Source organism: Orbicella faveolata, unplaced genomic scaffold (assembly GCF_042242905.1).
Source record: "Orbicella faveolata isolate gen_17 unplaced genomic scaffold, um_ofav_v1 contig_46, whole genome shotgun sequence".
Lineage (NCBI taxonomy): Eukaryota > Metazoa > Cnidaria > Anthozoa > Scleractinia > Merulinidae > Orbicella > Orbicella faveolata.
In genome coordinates, this window is record NW_028301576.1 from 7,097,785 (window position 1) to 7,104,719 (window position 6,935).

Below are 6,935 nucleotides of genomic sequence, written 5' to 3' on the forward strand. Positions count from 1 at the left end.
GATCTATGAAAACAACAGTATTCAAGAAAACTAAGAGACTATGATCTAGTATCTTGAAAAAAGTCAAATTTGGCGGAAACATTGCCCTAGATCGATCAGCTGTATAATATCCGAAGTCTATATAGAAACATGCAACTCAACAGCTTTATTGGCTTAGCCATCATGGTATATGAGTAATTCACCTTTTGCTGTTCATGTACAGAAAATATCCATTCATTTGTGTCCAAATTATGGTCAATATACTATCATTAACACCAATATGACCTTCATTTTGGCTTAAGGAACGTTCAAGAATAACATTTACATATGTATTAACATTCAAAATCATCAAAAGATAAACAATAGTTTCCCTTGACATTCATTGGCTGTAAATGTATTTTCATTTTTGTGGAATGAAATTCGTTGTCACGAAACGACAATCATTTCCACTTTTGGACAATCTTCTTTCAATAAAAGACTTTCAATAACAGAATTTGCATGAGAACTCACAATCAATTGCATTATTATACAACCATATCCGTGAAGATGACAATCTTTAGTATGTTGAGACAGACATAACCGTGTTTTCAACTAACGTTAAGAGAAAACAATAGCTCATCAGCGTAATTCTTTTGAACAGAGATGTTGTGGTTCTGTTAGCTTTGATTTCATTAAACCTGCCACAACCGTGGCCAGATTTATCCAACACAGTTGTTTGTTTACATTTTAAATCTGGTCCTTATCGGAAAGTACGTGGCCGGAAATGCAAGCAGAGCTCGCGCAGTGTTGGGCCTTGTTTTGAACGCATGCCTTGATGTAAACAAATGATATTATGGCTGTAATGTTTGTCTCAACGCACTTAATATTGTCACCTTCACGGATATGGTTATACAATAATGTAATTGATTGTGAGTTCTCATGCAAATTCTGTTATTGAAAGTCTTTTGTTGAAAAAGGATTGTCCAAAAGTGTAAATGACTGTCGTTTCGTGACAACGAAATTCATTTCGACAGAAATGAAAATACATTTACAGGCAATGAATGTCAAAGTAAAGTATTGTTTATCTTTTGATGATTTTGAATGTTAATACATATGTTAATGTTATTCTTGAACGTTCCTTACGCGGAAATGAAGGTCATATTGGTGTTAATGAGAGTATATTGACCATAATGAAATAAATTTGGACACAAATGAATGGATATTGTCTGTAAATGAACAGCAAAAGGTGGTGATATATAGATTTAGCCAAGCCTAAAAGCGGAGCTTCTGGACCGGATTGTTCAAAGCTCGATTAAGCTAACCCAGGATAAGCGAGAATTTTGATTTGATTTTGTAACTTTGCGGTCAGGTTTTCTGTATTTTTTTTGGCCATCTGTTTTGAGTTTGAATAAACTCAAACTACAAAAACAAAAGTAGTGAAAAACATCTGTATAAAAGATAAATTTATGATTTTGTTAACTTTAAACCATGGGTTGGCTTTATGTAGACTGAATTTCAGCCGCCTCCTCCGCTCGCTGAGTCACTCGGGGAGAGAGACGTCTGAACGCACCGGGCGACAATGCTGTCCGGTGACGTCACTATCAAAAACCTGGTAGTGGTTCTGATTGGTTGCCGTGTTAATTTATTCGCCCGACTCGAATGATTTGAATAATTTTATTGCCAAACTTCGCACGTTCAAGATGGCAGAAGAAACAAACAAAGACTTAATCCGCGTCAAGAAAAGGCACTTTCAAATTTCTTAGCGGAAGCGATGTATTTGTAAACTTGCCTACGGGATATGGAAAGTCCTTAATATATCAGACGTAAGATGGTTCCACTCGTGGCAATTGAACTTTCAAAGCAGCACAGCCGTTTCCCAAACGAAAGCATAGTCGTTATTATTTCGCCATTGATTGCTTTACAGTGGTTATCAATCACAAGCGACCTTCAGCGCAAAAACGTCTGGACGAAACCAAGGGTTTGTTGGACGTCAATCATCCCCGCCTCCTTCCGACTGTATGTGAAATTTACCTGAAAAAAGAAGTCTGAAACCTTGCAGCAGTCCACTTGCAAAAATTATCATTTTACTTTCGATATGTACGGCTAGCTCACTAAATACATTGGCATTAACCATTCCTTGAAGTCTATAAATAAAGACGTTTGCGTTTGTCGGGTTCTTCAACGACCATTCGCATGCATGAACGACCCCAAAATCAAGCAAATCTGCACGCGAGCGAACAAATTATTTCTGCACGTATTTCTTGGGGCTACGGACTGAACAATACTTAAACATATAAAACTTATAACTTATTACCTTACAAAATTATAAGGTTTACAAGGAGTTTAAGTCTTGTTCAGTCCGTAGCCCCAAGACAAATACGTACAGAAATAATTTAGTTCGGGGTACATTTGCTTGACCTCGGGGTCATTCATGCATGCGAATGGCCGTTGAGAAACCCGATCCGCCCGTTCAGTGACAGATTTAAGGAATATTTAATGCCAGTGTATTTAGTGAGCTAGCCGAACACACTGAAAGTAAAATAATAATTTTTACGCGTGGACCGCTGCAAGGTTTAAGACTTTTTTTTGTAAATTTTGCATCAGTCGGTGAGGAAGCGGAGATGATTGACGTCCACCAAAACGTAGGCTTTGTCTAGACGCTTTTGCGCTGAAGGTCGCATGTTATTGAGCATAAATTACCACATTTGACTCGTGACGTCACCGGACAGCATTATCACTCAGTGCTTTCAGACCCCTCTCTCTCCGAGTGACTCAGCGAGCGGAGGAGGCGGCTGAAAATTCAGGCTAGGCTTTATGCAACTATTTACAATAAGTTAACTTGCCACGAGCCCGCGATCGAATCGAAAAGTAACACTTGGTCAGCAGTCAACTTTAAAAAACACGTGACGTCGATGAGCTCTAAAGTTGAGCCTGCGACATGGTCACGTGATACTGGTAAGCGGAACGTTGATATGACAGGTGTCAATTAACCATAACATGGATGTCAAACATCAAAGACGAACGAAGGCTACATGTTGCTGTCAACCTATTAGCTGGAGTATGGCCGCCATCTTGCACGACTCCGCCGTCGTCGTCGTGTGTACGCGCCCACAAGTAATACTGCTACCATGATAACCATGAGAAAATCAATGCATGGGCTTCCTTTTATTTCCTATATGAGTTTTACCCTTCGATTTATATGGTGAAAATTGTTGCAGCATCTCGGCACAAAAGACAGCGAAAGAAATCTTTGTCAAGATTTGTTGACAATTGAAAACACCGACTCGGACTTGAAAGCGCTGCACTATGCAGATGAGCTACTTGGAGGCGTCAGACTGCCCTTTCAAAAACTTTTGCAAACTCGCCAAACAAACAGAGACAATAACAAACTATCAAAACAGGGTTTGGTTATGATTAAGCATTGTTTGGGAAACTCACAAAGTAACTCGATACTAGAGTAAAGAGTTTTCTTACATAACTTTTCTTTATAGAACAAGCGCAAAAGCTTTCGCGTACAACTAGCGCGAGCATTCATTCACAGCGCGAAATCGGAGTCATGTTTTCGACCCTGGCAAACTCACCTTTTCCATTAGCTCAGAGCATAAAACTACATATAAGAGCCCTGGGTCTTATTCCCTGCCTTATTCCCTGCCATCGCTGTGAAAAATCTGCAAGAGAATCTCGCAACTCTCACCATTTGATCATGCAACGTGACAACATCCACGCGAGAGCCCCCGACATGTGCGTGGATCCGCGCGGATATATGACGTCAGGATGGCGCAATTTGTTCTGAAAATAGAAAAATTGTCCCATATCATAGGTGCGCGCGGATCCCAAGACTTACGGTCTCCGTCCCCGATTATGTCTTCCTGGTGGAATGTTAATTGATTATTGTTTTCTTTTAATTGCTTTCATAGAATGAGCGATGCAACTCGTCAACTGATGATGCTTTCCTGTTTGATGAGGAATGGCAACCACCTCATCATAGATATTATAAACACACGCTTCCTGATAACACTAGTTTGTACCTAGGAGTAAGTAAGAACTGCACTGATGATAGATTGTATCTAACGTGCAGCAACAGCAACATCGGCAGCAACAGCAACATCGGCAGCAACAGCAAAACCCGTGACAGGCGCTGTACATTTCGATGGAGGTCATGAATCAGTTAATCAATCGATCGACCATTGAATTGATGAATAAGAGAGTAAATGAATAAAGCTAAGCGTGAAACAATTATGAAATAGAAAACATGCACCGTGTTTCTATCAAGTTTTAGTATAAATCTACTAGCATTCCATCACGAATGCCGCGCCGTTAATTATCTGATTGGCTAAGCCACTCACTATCTATATTGTCTGCGCCCTCGTCAATTATCACGCAATAGAAATCTCGAGCTCATAATCTAATTGTGTAATAGAAACGCAGTGTTTCTATTTAACAAATTGAGGTCAGTTTTTCATGCGTTTGTCGTGTTATTAATGATGAATTTCGTCATAACATTGTCAAAGTAGCAGTGGATCCGCAGACTACTTTGACAATGTTATGACGAAATTAATTGTCAATAACAGGACAGACGCATGAAACACTGACGTCAATTTGTTTTTTACAATAACAAATTGTCCGCTGTCGATGGTTGACGCATCGCAAAAAATAAAATTCATGGGTCTGTCCGCATATTGACCATGAAATTTAACCAACGTATGAGAGCCCGAGATTTTCTGCAATTATTGAAAAAAAAAAAACTCGATAGAAACATGGAGAATAAGGTTCCAGTTTTTTTTTTTGAAATTTCCGCGGCGAAAAAAAAAAAAAAAAAAAAAAAAAGAAACAGCAAAAATTGTTTACTTCGATCATTAAAATGTAAATTCTCTTTGCTCACGCTATCGTTACGTCAACAGCTCGGCTAGTTCTGTGTTTCTATCGGCGAGTTATGGAAAAACGAATTTGAACGATTCAGTGCGCGTATTTTCTTCGGCTACTTTCTAAACATTCATAGTAATCCAATTAATGAAATTGTTTTCAGAAAGTAGGTTACAGCACTGAGTTGACTGTAGGAGTAGGTTTAGTACGCAAAGTCTTTACAAAGTATTAAACTGGAAAGAGGAAGTGGCGGTAATTTTAGAGAAAGCAGCTGATTAAGCTACAGGTTATTTGGTGATTTTGAGAAGACTGATAGTTAACTGTAATTATTATCATGCATGTTAAAAATAAAAATCCGACAATGGTAATCATACGATGAACCTGTATTGGTATCAAGTGTTTTTTTGTTCCACTTCGGCGTAGAGGTCTCTTTTGAGCTAGAGTCCTAAGTGTAATCAAGTGTCGCTTTTAAATCTGAACTTAGCCGGTTAACTTTGCGAGGCCTGAAGCCATAGTCAGAAATCTAAAGACCGCTTCTTTCTTATATCCTGGGCCTCGGCGCTGCGGGAGGGGTTGGGTGGGTGGGAAGTTGGACAAAATATCCTGGAAGCAATTGTGCAAAACAAAGCACCGAAGAGAAACATATAGAAGAAATCGGAAAAAAAACTCTTAAAGGAACTGACGTTGAAAAAAATTGTTGCTCCGAAAAATTGCCCAATTGCACGGTTCCTAAAGTAAATCGGTCTGTCCTGCGTCCAGACAATACCAGAGCGTGTGTGTCCCTGCTGCATGGTTAGTCCTCAGGCGTCACTTCAACGGTCGGATTGTGGAACATGTGGAATTTTGGGCCTCTTCCCAGAAAACGTTGCGGTTCCTGTTTCCTACCTTTCATTACGAAATGCGACAGTGTCTGGTGACGAAACATCGTCCCACGGTCTTATACCTCGGTCTACCTTCTTCTTTCAGCGGCCCTTTTGCTTAGCACCAAGAATCGGGATCTTTCGGGAAGCCACTCATACGTCACATTGATAATAGGCTCCCTGTACGCATGTTTAGAAACCGTTCTTGAGCTTGGAGACATGCGCTCGACATGCGTGTTCAATCAAGTCAGAACTAAGATTTTCTGGTTTCCGAGTTTTGATTTGTTCAGAGCTTCATGATTTCGGTCCGCCTATTAACCAAAAACGCAGCGTCTGGGGCGAAATTTCCTTGGGGTTTGTGCTACTTCAGGACACACCCACAAATGGACATGCCTGTCCGTACTTTTGCCTGAACAAGTTAAAGGTAAGGAAAAACCCGTAGTATAATATAAACCCAAATATGTTTGGCAAGATGGGTTCGAGATCGCCACTCTATAGTGTGATGGTCTCATTTTATAAACACTGTATTGACGAAGCTTATTCGGTCAAGACTGGCTGGTTATTGGCATCGCTTTTTGCTGCGGCATTATATGAAGCTCAAGCTGTATTCATTGTGTCGAAGCCAAAATATCTTTGAGTATGATTCTAGTTAACAATTATTCCACGAGCGGGCGTTGGACATGAGATCATAGATAGCCAACGAGGCACGTAGTCCCGAGTTGGATATGGTTGTTTTTTGTCAAAAATGACCCCAAAATAAATATAAAACTAAACCGAAATAAAATTAAAAACGTATCCCCGCCGCATCCGCCCCCCCCCCCCTTTCCCCCCGCTCCCACAAAAAAAAAAAAAAAAAAAAAAAAAAAAAATACGCTTACGCTTAACATATTTGTAGGGCATGGTACAAAAAAAAAAAACATAGGCTCCATTTGGAGCGAAAATATCCTCGCACATTTGTCCGCGGACATTTGTTCCAAGAAGCGAACATTTTTCGGAGAGCACAACTCAAGGAAAACTGTGATCCTCGAGGAACAGATAATGTCCACGGACAATATCTCTGAGCATATTTTCGCGCCAAATGTAGACTACAGAGTGTGTTCACGCGACGTCATCAAATTCTCAAATCCAAACCCAAAAAGCCACTAAAGGTTTTATCCTCATCAGGCATAAGAGTTACTAAATTTATATCTGTTAACCACTTTCGACCTCAATAGCGTCCTTTGTTTGGAAACCAGCGCATTTTGACTTTCGGAG

The 6,935-nt window shown here is 39.9% G+C and overlaps 1 long non-coding RNA gene across 1 annotated transcript in view; it reads right to left on the reverse strand.

The window, feature by feature from the left end:
- Positions 1-6,592, reverse strand: part of LOC149098172 (uncharacterized) — a 143,707-nt gene extending 137,115 nt beyond the window's left edge. Inside the window, exon 1 of the long non-coding RNA XR_016203617.1 lies at positions 6,521-6,592. This is a non-coding gene — a long non-coding RNA (uncharacterized LOC149098172). The remainder of the gene's footprint in view (positions 1-6,520) is intronic.
- Positions 6,593-6,935: the final 343 nt, after the last annotated feature.